Genomic DNA, 12555 nt, shown 5'->3' on the forward strand with positions numbered 1-12555 from the left:
GCTTTTGAATAGAGCCCATCCATATGACCTGATTTTACCTTAATAATCTCCTTAAAGACCCCATCTCCAAAGACAATCACATTCTGAGATACTGGTGGTGAGGTCTTAGACATACAGTTCTGAAGGGGACCCAACGGAGTCCATACAATTGAGTCTATATGGTGATTTCCTCTATTTGAGCTTCTTTGGATTCATGTGGCAGAAGCTGAGGAGGATTTGATGCCCACAGTCCTGTTTTCTCTTAGGAAACGGGGAGTGGTATAGCTCTTTCTGGAGGATGGGCCCCTGGCACCAAGGAGAAGGCCCTTGTAAGGGTCTTAGTAGGGCAGCTGGCCTCTGATAGCACTTCTTTTTTCTGATAGAACATACACGGGGGAGGAAGAGAAGCCATGGGCAGGGCTTTACTGGAGTGCCCAGGGCCTGGACTGAGGAACTGAGTGCCCCACGGTAGGCCATATAACACTCTATGGCTCTGTTTTCTCTCCTTCAGAAGTGATGGCACTTTAGTGGTTGCCCAAACTGAATGGGGATTGATTGAATGAGATGGGGGAAAGGCAGCAGCTCCTCACATTGGGCAGTGATTCGGATTTTTGTATTGATCCCTATTGTTAAGGGGTGGTCTGATGTGGCATGTTCCAGCCTGGTGACCATGCTCCCATGGGCATCCTGTGAGTCTGGATGTGTGGCCTTTGTCCAGACATGCACTAACCCAGAGTCTGGAAAGGATCTGTCTTCGGCAGCGTGGGAGAAAATGAATTCCTTTTGTGAGCTGAGCTCTGACCCTGAACCTCTTCTCTCCTACCTGACAGTCTGAAGACTGGCTGAGACCTCTGTGAAGACTCCACTGGGACATCCCACCAACACCAAGAAACTGCTGGAATTCATTCAACTTCACAGTTTGTTGTAGTGGGGGCTGGGGAAACCATCTTGGATAACCTACAGGTAAGTGATATGCTAAGGACATGCTGTCTCTGTGAGGTCTGGAACATTTGGAGAGGACAATGGCCTTGGGCATCAGGGAATAGAGTTTGGCATAGAATAACACTCCTACTTTATGTCATTTGCTACCTTAGACCATGACTTAACTCTTTTGAGCTTCAGTGTCCTTGTGTCTTAGTGGAAATTACAATACTAGACAGAGTTGGATTCAATAAAAGATCTTCATTGCTTGGCATAACCACTAAAGTACTGTAAGTACTCAGTTTATATTAGTTATCATGCTGCTATTGCTATTGATGATGATGATGATGACGATGATGGTGATGACAGAGATGGTTATTTGCTAGAAAATCAGTAAGCACACACCACTTATCATGTGCCAGGCACTGTCCTTGGTCTTTTCAACCTTACATTGATCTAATTCCCACAGAAACCCTAAGGAGGCATCACTATTATCCCCTTTTGAAGAGGAGGACCTTGATGTTCAAAAAAATTCCATATCTTGTCCAGGGTTACACAACCAGCCAGAGACTGTATGCTTGGCTGGGATGATGGGAGTGCTGGTTGGTGAGTTGGGCAGGGTCTTTTACCCTACCACATGAATTACAGAAAATTATTGCCAAGTGACCTGAGAAGAGGGGTAGGATCCAAGAAGTATATGCTTACTTAGGGGTTGGTTGGAACTCTAGGCTTGGGGGGACATACCACAGGCTGAATCATGTAGGCAGATAAAAGTCATTTCAGCTCTCACAGATCTAATAGCTAGTAGATGAGCAAGACTATCAAAAAAGAACTGGAGGATCCCATGTGTGAAGGATCCCAGTAATGGCATGGATAGATCACATGGTTACTGCAGGGGTTAATCCCGGACAGAAGTCTCTTGCTTCTCCTTCAAGGAACAAGTTAAAAGTCCACCCTCCCACCCCACCATAAAGCATCCCTTACTTTCCTGGCATAGGAAACTGCCTATCTTCCACAGAAACTAAGCATTTGCAATGCATTTGCAGGTGTCATAGCACAATGTGATCATATATTGATTTGTGTGTCTTTTCTCCTTGACTTTCCCACTGGACTGATGAGAATCTGCAGCACCCAGGGCTCTTTCTGACACCAAGATGGTGTTCAATGAATGTTTGTGAATAGAACCATGGAAAATAAATAGTCTGTGAATCCTAAATACATTGAATATGAGTCCTAAATCTGTAGGGAGAAAAGAAGCATGATATTAAAAGAGAGTAGATGTTTAATTCTGAGAAATGAATTTTGGAAATAACAATGATGATAAAATTAATATCTCAGGATTACATTTCATTTAAGTCAACATATACATATCCCATGCCAGGCACGAGGGTGGTAGGGGAAGAGGGGTGAGATGCAAGGATATACGGCACAGGAGCTCAGTCCTGAGGGAGCTTCTTTCTCAAGGCAAAGCAGCTATAGAGTTACTTTTTTTGTCTCTGAGTAACCCAAGGAAGAGGGTGAGGCTTATAAATAGCAGGATGGGAGACTCAGAAGTTAGCCTTTGGGTCATGGGAATGGAGATTTAAAGGATGAATGGAGTTGATCTAGGCCATCAAGAGGACAAGAGTATTCCATGAAGAAAAAATATTTGAGTGAAGATGAGCTGAGACAACCATCGTGGTGCTAGAGTGAGCTTTGGGCTTGGTATTAGGAAACACATATCCCAATTGTGGCTTTCCCCTTTCTTCAGTGTAGCTCAGTTGAAGTTCATATTCTATTCTCCAAAATGAGAGTGCAAGTAGATAGATGAAGGACTTTTTCTCAGCCAGGTGAGTCAGGTAATCCATGGGTTGCCTGTCTTTGATGGATTGATCATGAAGTCCACTCAGAACTGACTACTTTCCTTCAGACACAATGTGGTGTGGTGAAAAAGCTTTGTTGCTGGGGTAAGGGCTGTTTTCTAATTTTAACTTCTTTACTTAGGGCCAGTTCTGTTTAGTTTAACCAGCATAAACATGGTGCTCACTAGGAGCCAGGCATTGGGTAACATGGACACATTTGAGTTGAAAGGGGGTGCTACTCATAAGGATGTTAAAATAACAGATTTAATTAAAGAAGAACTGTAGTGGGCATGCACGAATGTGGGTTGCTCCAGTTGCATATCATATTAAACACTTAACAATAGAGCTGAGTAAGCACATTTCACTTCTCTCTCAAAGAGCCTATAGTCTAATTGGAGAGATGGTCACATTTATTTCTTCTTCCTTTTATTCATTTCTTAGACATGTATTTACCCTCTTTGAGCCTCAGTTTCTGCATCTCTAAATTGGGGCTAATACTGATTTCATCTTCACAGGATTGCTCTGGATGCAGATGCTAATGGATACTCCTAAGGATAAAGCATATAAAGTTTGTGCACAGCAGTCGGTACTGAATGAGTATGCAATATATATGTATATGTATATATATATATATACTTCCCAGAACAGTTTCTGACATAATGAAGATGGTCAATAAGTAATTTTTGGGTGAATAAATAAATAAAATTTTATGGCAGTTATTGTAATAACTGTCTACTGTGGGCCAGGCACTCAAGCGCTGTCCTGGGTCCTGAAGCAAATTTTGTATTGTGATTTAATAAGTATTATGATATAGATAAGCACAAGATTCTCTATGGGTGAGAAGAACACCTAAAGTGGCCTGAAGAGGAAGTCCAAGGATGGTTTCTGAAGAAGGAATGCCTGAGCTAGGAGTTAAAAATTAAAAGCAATAGCCAAGAGGTTGGGGTGGGGAAGACTGAGAGGAAAATGAGTGTGTTCCAGGTGAGGGACCAACATGGACAAAGGCACAGTGGTGTGGCACAGCAGAGTGTGTAAACTTAATGAAGCTGGGTCTTAAATGTGTGAATACTCAAAGAAGCTGCAGGTGCCACTGAAGAGGGTGTCAGACATCATTTATTGTAGGCCACATGAACCCTGAACCGATGGAGAACTGAGGCAAGGCTTTGAGAAGAATAATGAGGCTATACTTAAATCCTTTATCACCGTTGAGGCTTTCTTGTGTCTTCATCTTCTTCTATTCACATCCTCGCTTGCATTTGCACACGATATCATTTCTCTGTGAAACTGAGGCTGGTGGATGTGTCACTTAGGGTGCCTAGACCTCCCATAGCCAAGATATGGGCTGTAATTAGAGCTAAACCAGTCAGGCATGGGGTCCATGGATTTTGCATCTTAAGTGGAGTAAGACCATCCAGAAAAAAGCAGCTGGTGTGTGTTCGTCTTGGGGGAGGTACTTGGATTGTCTATCACCTCCTACTGCCCAGATTCTTGGGGCCCATGACTTCCTCCTGCAGCGCCAGCAACTCAGGATCTTACAGTCTCACGGACGATGTGGCTGTGATCTGCTGTCACCCTCAGGCTCCACTTGCCTTTCAGTGTTCTGTAAATCCCTCCCCGTGGCAGAACATAGCCAGAGCTGGGTGATCAAAGAGACTAGGGGGTGGAGTTGCCAAGTTTCCAGCCCCTGCAATAGAGGAGAATACAGAGGAACAGGGGTGTGGCTGAGACAATGCAGATGCATAGCATACTGTCTGCCCCACAGGAGCATTACAGTGTTAATCACAAACACTCTGGGTAAAAGCCGATGAGGTGCAGAACCAGGTGATCAAGCCGGTCAGGCACTTACCACTGCCGTGTAGATTCTCTTAACATAAAGCTTCTTTCCATCTTACTCAACTTTCTATTCTGATGCTAGGCTCCCAAAATAAGTATTCCACAAATATTTGTTGACGACCTGATGGGTCCCTTTTGTTCCTATGATGGCTAGAACTGGAAGTTAAAAACCTTTACATTGTTAATTCCTGTATGTGGTCCAAAGACCTTCCTAATGTACAAATATTCTTCAGTGGCTACAGTGTTTTCTAGGAAGCCCCAAACCTCATAGGCTTGTGCCTGTATGAACTGGCATGCGCCAACTTTACTTAGGACAGATAGACTGCGGAAACAAATGAACACCAAAGTGTAATGCCTCAAATATAATAACCTCCAAGGCAGGTATATCTGGTCAGCAGGCACCCTTCCTCCATGCAGTGGCTCAGGAGACCAAGCTCTTTCAATCTGTGGCTTCTCCAGTATTAGTATCTTGCCATCATTTGCCAGGAGAGGACGAGAGTGTTAGGTAGACTCATTGCTTCTTAGGAAACTCTGCAGAAGTAGGTGACACACACCACTCAGGCTTAGTCCACTGGCAAGAACTCGTGTCATGGTTATCCCTCACTGCAAAGAGACTTCAGAAATGTGGAAGAGCTACACGAGCATGGGAAGAAAGGGAAACTGACTTTCAGTGACCAACTGTCTCCCTCACTGTGTGTGTGTTGTGTGTGTGTGTGAGAATGCGCATTGAGTTAAAATGGCAGAAATGACAAATAGAGTTAAAAAATCACTGCAATAATAATTATTTAATTTGCTGGACTTTTATAAGATATTCTTATTGCTGTTGCTTGAGGGGTTCTTTTTTCCCTAGTCAGGGCAAGAATATGATATTTTTGAGAACTTATTGTGAATTTTGCTTGTAATTCATGCACAATCATGCCATGGCTCCTTGAGGTAACTGTGAGCTAGGTTCTATCCCTTTGTCCTTTGCAGATGAAAGCATTGAGATGCAGAGAAGTTCTTTAACATTTCCAAGGTCTCAGAGCTGTGGAATTATAAAGAAGATCTGAACCTAAGTTTGCCTAATGCCCAAGTTTAGCCCAGTTCATTGAGCTCCTGGCTCCAATGGGAGCTGGGAGGGTCTTTGTGATCAAGATGCCATGAAATACCCTGAGTGACAAGGACACTCAGGAACATGTCCATTCATGGATCACATGGGAGGTTTGCATAGTCATTATAATGGAAGGTCTTCATTTTCACAATGAAAAGTGCTCAATTCCAGTTTTCTGCAAAAAGAAAAAATGTGGCTTTCCTAGATTATCTTTAAAATAATGCTTTTGATAAAGGACATGAACAAGAGAAATGTTTTTCTACTACTGGGGAAAATAATAATCAGGGCAGTGCAAGGGCAGCCAGAGCCTCTGCCAAACTTCATTGAGGGGGAGAGGGCAGGGTGGTAGGGCTGTGCAGGGGAGGGAGCCAGGGCCCTGTGAAGGAGTCAACCCTCTGCACCTCCAGCCGCAGTGGCCGTGAGTGGAAATGAGGCCCATTGTTGTCCCAGCTTTCAGCTTTCCAAGAGAATCTTCCAACCTAAATGTAAAATTCCAACTTGAAATATTGGATCACCTGGGGAAAAAAAAAAATCAGGTCACACAAGTCACATCTGTGTGCTGAATTCAGCACCCAGGACAGCAGGATCCTGACCTGCTTTGGGGGACACTTTTGGCCAGCGGTCTGCACTGCGGGATTGCGTTCAACACCGCAGCCTCTGCTTTTTGTGCTACAGACAAAGCCGCTGTACTGCCAAGGACATGCATTTCTCCAGCGCCTGTTTGGCACATTGCAGGCAAGCACGGGGCACGTCTAACTGCCCGCACTCAGCCAAACCAAAGGACAAAGGCAGCGAGGCTCTCTCTGGACCTTGGGGGAAAACATAACAATCTCAAGCGGAAGACACGAATGTTCTCGCCTCAGTGTAATTAGGAGCAGCAAAGAAACTCAAACATGTGCCCCTTCTGCGTTGGCAATGGATATGAAAGAACTATATGAGGCGCAACACACAGGCTGTGTGTGTGTGCGCGAGCAGGCAGGCAGGCCTGTGCGCCCACATGCTGCCCACTGTGCTGTGCGCTGCTTGCAGCCCAAGTTTCAGGGTGATTTCTAACTTGAAGCTGAGGAGATGGGACATGATGTCTTTTTAAAAAATGTAACCAACCACAAACTTTGCTTGGTGTAATTTTAGCAGGGATGTGAGTTTGCCAAGGTGCAGTATGTCATTGTGCAGCTACTGTTTTGACAAAATAGTATATATGTGTGGTTGGGTCTGCGAGTATAAAGAAGACAAGCAAAAAAAAAAATTGGGATATATATATTTTTCAGGATGCGATACATGAAGGACAGTAAGTGTAAATCAGAAAGAGGTTGGTGAGGTTCACTGTTGTCACAGGTCTTCATGGAAGCTGTTTGTAAAGACACATCTAAATTCTCGGTTGATTATTGAAACACTCCTCATCAAATATCTCTGGAGTCTGTTCTGTGCTAGGCATCATGGGAAGCCCTGATCATGTCTATATGCGTGGGACGTGTCCCCGTGCTCCAGGACCCACTGTCCACAGGAGACAGCCATGCGGATCTACGGGGAATTGCCCTGCAAGTCCATAAGCAGCCAGAGTGGCGGACACTGTTATTATTCTAATTCATGCAAAGCTCTTGGAGCAGGGCCTGGCATGTAGCAGCACGCTCAATAAATTAATAGGCACGGGGCAAGGTGTTTTGCACAAGCATTTCTCATTCTTCTAACAACCTCAGATTGGATCATATTATAAAGGAGGCAAAGCTTAGTAGAGAGGCAATATTGCAGAGTGATTAAAAGATGAAGGCCCAGCTCAGCCACTTACTACCTTGGTCATTTAATCATTTTGTTTTTCAGGGTGCTTGACTGTGATTTAGAGATTATAATAATGCTATTGTTAGTTGTGGTGCAAAACCAACCACCACAGGCTTCAATAGCTAAACCAGAACCATTTATTATTGCTTGTGCATCTGTGGTTCAGCTGAGGTATGGCTGGGCTCAGCTGAGTGGTTCCAGTTTCAGCTGCAGTAGCTCTGTTTTCTTCTCACTGAAGCTCTGTGGCTGGGTGGGGTGGCTCTGCTCCACGTATTTCTCATCTTGCTTGGGCTAGTGGGCTTGTGAAGGCAGGTTCCTCTTGTGGCAATGGCAGAGATACAAAAGAGCAAGCTTCATTTTACAAGTATTTTTGGTGCCTTTGGTGACATCACAATGTTTGATGGAGCATTGGTCAAATTGATTCACATATCCAAGCAGAGGTAGTCAGTGGAGAAGTGGACTCTGCCTCTTGGACATGGAGCAGGAGAAATAATACATATTTATTTTTTTCAAAGATTTTATTTATTTGGGAGACTGAGAGAGAGAGAGAGAGAGAGAGAGAGAATGAGCAGGGGATAGGGAGAAGCAGACTCCCTGCTAAGCAGGGAGCCCGATGAAGGGCTTTATCCCAGGACCCCGAGATCATGACCTGAGTGGAAGGCAGATGCTTAACCAACTGAGCCACTCAGGTGCCCTAATAATACACATTTTTGAGCAATAATCTAATTGACCAAGCTACCTACCTCATAGACTTGTTTTGAGAATTATATATAAAAAGCTATGTAACACAATGAAAAATTTAGTACACAATGAAGGACCAATGAAACCAGGTAATTTATCACTCATACCATTCTTTACTTGACAGATGATCCAACTGAGATTCAGAGAGGTTATGCAACTCCTCTGGGATCATATGGTAATAAGTGAAGAGCCATAATTCAGACCCTTATTGTCCAAGTTCCTCTCTTTCTGATGAAAACCCATGAAGCTGTCTGGCACTAGAAAATAGATTTTAAGGCCCCCAAAAGGACAGAGTGTCCATGAATATTGGAGTTCACCTCATTTAGGAAAGAAGATCTCACATTTTGCAAGTTGAGAGACTAAAACAAGATGAGCAAATACCAAGTCCCAGGGGCAAGAGCACAGTGATGAATCACAGCAACTACTATTGTGCACTGAGGCCCCTGTGGTCCAGGTCACAGATCAGGAGACTAGGGGTGTGGGCCTTGAGGGGAGAAGCACATCTTCCCTCTGCTCTGCCTGTTCAGACTCAGCTGCTTGACCCTTTGGGTGGAAGCTGGGAAATATGAGCTGGCTACTGGAGCCTCCTTTCTATATTCAATCAGACAGCAGGAAGGAAGAGGTTTCCTCTAGATTCCTTCATTTGCTAAGATTTATTTCCCCCCCTATGAGCTCTCTTTTCCTCCCCTGAGGATCTTGAATTTATAAGTATTGAATTTTTTAGAACTCTCTGAAAGTACTACATTAAATGCAGAAAAGGGTGATGGGCTCCCCAGGCACTTTGTAGTACTCTCTATCACGGCTCTTATATATTGACTTAAAGGATTTGCTTGTTGCATGTTGGAGTCCACCTCCTGCCCTCTCCTCATTCTGTCAGTTCTTCGATGGAGAGCTCCTTGTATCATTGGATCCACCACAAGGCCCTAACCAGGCCAGACATTCAGAAAAGATGGCTGAAAGAATGAGTGAATGTTAGATGAATAAAAAAAAAAATGATGAATGAATCAAAAAAACAATCAATCAAACAATCATATATCAATAGATAAGTGGGTGAATGAAGGAGTGAGTGGGTGACTGAGTTACATGGGTGTGTAGATGGGGGGCTTGAAAGAGTGATTGATGAAGTGACATGTTAAATTCTTCATTCTCTCCTAAGCCTCCCTTAAAAATCAGTCTTTGTCAACTATTGCGTTTTGGTCAAGCAGATCTGGTTACTTACATTCATCCCATTCCCATCAGCTTTAGCCTGTAGGAAGGAGGGACCCTGCATGTGCAGTAGTAAGGAGAGTCAGTAGTACAGCATTGAGCAGAATCATGAAATGTAAGACAATGGACTCCTGGTCTTTGTCTCACTGTTGACTATGTTGCTATTGTAGCAGGGAAGACAATTTAGGCATGATCTCTGACCTCATTCAGCTATGATCTCTCGTTTACCTGTCATGTAACCAAATGAAACCCATGGTCTCTATATTTAGGGAGATTTTTTAGGAAAATGCTACTGAGGGAGCACACGATAAATTGCCACATAATTCTAACAGGACCTTTAAGACCACTCTGTATCTCTGGGTCAACCGCTGCCACCTAAGCAAGGAGGCACATGGTACCACCACACAGTGACCCCAGGAAGATATATGTCTCCAGAGGAGTGCTCAACATGGCCTCGTCCATTCTCTGGGAGTGGACACTACCTAAATGATGCATCTCCCCTTCAACTTCTAGTAGAATTCTTGCTTGTCACGTTCTCTCTTCTACACATAGGCTACCTTGGACTCTCACTGACCTTTGTGTGGGCTACAGCCAGCTAGAGGGTAAACTCCACTTTGACTCATCTCTAGCTGTTCACAAGGCACAACTTTGGCTGACTATGAGGGTTATGATGAAAATAAGTCCATTCCAACCACATTGGCTTTGTCCAGGTCTCCAGGAAGTGATGGGGGATCATGAAAAAGAGAGATCATACAAGTAGACTCAAGGGTGACCAGGAACACATCTTGGAGAAGGAACCAGAAGTGGGCTACGACGAGTGAAAAGAACTTCAGAATGTAGAGCTTGGGAGAGATGGATGCATTTCAGAAGGCGGGACTCCTTGAGCGAAGTGTGCAAACACAGAATAAGATGTTTTGAAATGTGAGATCTTGAGGAGTCTAACACTACACCAGTTCACTTCCTGGACATGAGTGAACAGTCCAGAAACCACATAAGAAAGCATCAACTTGCACTTTGGTCCCATGTGACCTCCGGGACACCTAGGGAAACTTTGTAGGCTTATGAACCCAGTTGAGCTCCAGCAAAGGACTCAGTTATGCACATTATACACTGTTAGAATCTCTTTCACAATCCTTCTCATGGCCACTGGCATCCTCTCACCCCACAACATACCTGTCCTTTTCCTGTCCCTGGATTTTTCATTCTGATATAAGAATATCTTAATCATACTCTGACTGTTCCACCTATATCTATGGATGGATGGATGGATGGATGGAGTCTTCTCTTCCTGAGAGATGAAGAATTAACTTTATATGTCTGCTTTCTCCAGAGTCTTTTAGCTAGTTGACTGGCTTAAGGTACCTTTTTAATGTCTCTGATGGCCAGGATATGGAATAGGAACTTAAACCATAAGAAATGCTAGGGACACAGTGACATCTGCATAGTTTGTCTAATACACAGAGGTTAAAGAAACTTCCTCCTTCTAAGTCCCCAACTCACTCTGTGTACACTGAATGTTGACATAGGAAAGTCATAGGAGATATGACCAGAAAGTTAAGCAAGGAACAGATTGCTGATGATTGAAATATAAACATGATTGAGATCTGGACCCAGTAAATTGCATATAAAGATGACATTTTGGAATAATGTCCTAAAATGATAGAGTCCAAGCATTTCCACATGGCTTCATGGTAAAGTCTGACCCAGTGCTGACTTGATACTTCATGCCTCATATCTTCCTTCTATTTTATTCTCACTTGAGCCATACAGAGATAGTCATCATTTTCTGAAAATGCTGAGAACTTCCATGACTCTGAGCTTTTGTGATGTTGTTCCCACTGCACGGATGATACCCTTTTCCACCATTGCCATCTGGCAAATCCATTAGACCAAACTGTAAACAATCACCCTAATAAAACATTGGCCACCATTAAAAAGCTCACTCTCTACTTGACATACTCTCTTTATACTTTGGTCAAGGCAATGATCCCAGAGTGCTTTAATTTGTGTAATGGTGTAATGCATCCCTTCTTTGCCTACTAGTTCATGAGCAACTAGACTCTATTGCCACATGTGCAACATTGCTGGCCCTCAGTAATGTTTACTGTCAGAATGGATGAATCAGTTCATGTACCAATGGAAGTCTAAGTGAGACAGTCAATTGATGAATGGAATGAGAAAATGGGGGAATAGATAGTGAACAAATGAGTGGGTCAATGCATGAGAAGATGAGTATGGCAACTGAACAAACAAATTAATGCATGAATCAGTTAGTGAGAGAAGATGAATACATCCAGGAGGGATCGAGGAGACTCCTGGATGCTGACAGATGCTGAGACAGTCCCTCTACACTGAATGAAATATGAAATAGAATCACACTATCCCTGTACAGTTACATCGACTTTTTGCTTCCTTCTTCATTGGATGACTGAGCCAAAAAGAGAAAGCAGAATGTTACGGAGTTCAAGGTGACTGACTTGGATTAACAATTATTGGTCATGATTAAAATGTGCTTCAGTGTCACTATTTTATATTTAAATAAGTAGTGAAATTTGTTTCTATTGGCTAGAGATATGGATTATATCAATTTTTCATTTCTGTTCTTATTTCCTTACAGGAGCTCACCAAAAGAAGCCATCCCAGAATAAAAATTTTCTCTTAAGGACACAGAAAGATCTGGAAAAATCTAAGAAACACCTTACAGACTTTTGTGATGTTGTCACAAGTGTGTACTTGTGGTTTTGTGAAGGCTTTAGACAGTGTCGTGAAAAGGGAGGAATTCTAATTAGTTTGAATTATCCTTACTTGCGCAAAAAAATCAGCACTAATTTCAAGTACCTGAGATACTTACTGGATGCTTGTAGCTTTGGGGGAAGTAGTACATGAAGAAGTATTAAGAATTATCATAAATATCAAGACATAACCCCATAGATATCAGAAATTATTTGGGGGGAAAAACCCTAAATCTATGCATATTTAATACAGAGTGCTAAGTTAAAAAAAAAAAGCTTAAAAAATGTCTTTTGTGATGGAGGACTAGATTTACCATTCTCCACTTTCTTCCCACTGCAATGTGGGCTCAGAGCCAAAATGAAGAAAATATTTGAAACACTAGAGAAGCCTTTTTCTTTTTCATTTTCCTTTTTCCCTCAAACTGCATTATAGATC

At 43.0% G+C, this 12555-nt stretch overlaps 1 long non-coding RNA gene across 1 annotated transcript; it reads left to right on the forward strand.

The window, feature by feature from the left end:
- Nucleotides 1-808: 808 nt before the first annotated feature.
- LOC119872923 lies at nt 809-12085 on the forward strand. Its single transcript, XR_005363748.1, has 3 exons — nt 809-942; nt 3257-3338; nt 12005-12085. It is a non-coding gene; the product is annotated as an uncharacterized LOC119872923 (long non-coding RNA).
- Nucleotides 12086-12555: the final 470 nt, after the last annotated feature.

Source organism: Canis lupus, chromosome 8 (genome assembly GCF_011100685.1).
Source record: "Canis lupus familiaris isolate Mischka breed German Shepherd chromosome 8, alternate assembly UU_Cfam_GSD_1.0, whole genome shotgun sequence".
Lineage (NCBI taxonomy): Eukaryota > Metazoa > Chordata > Mammalia > Carnivora > Canidae > Canis > Canis lupus.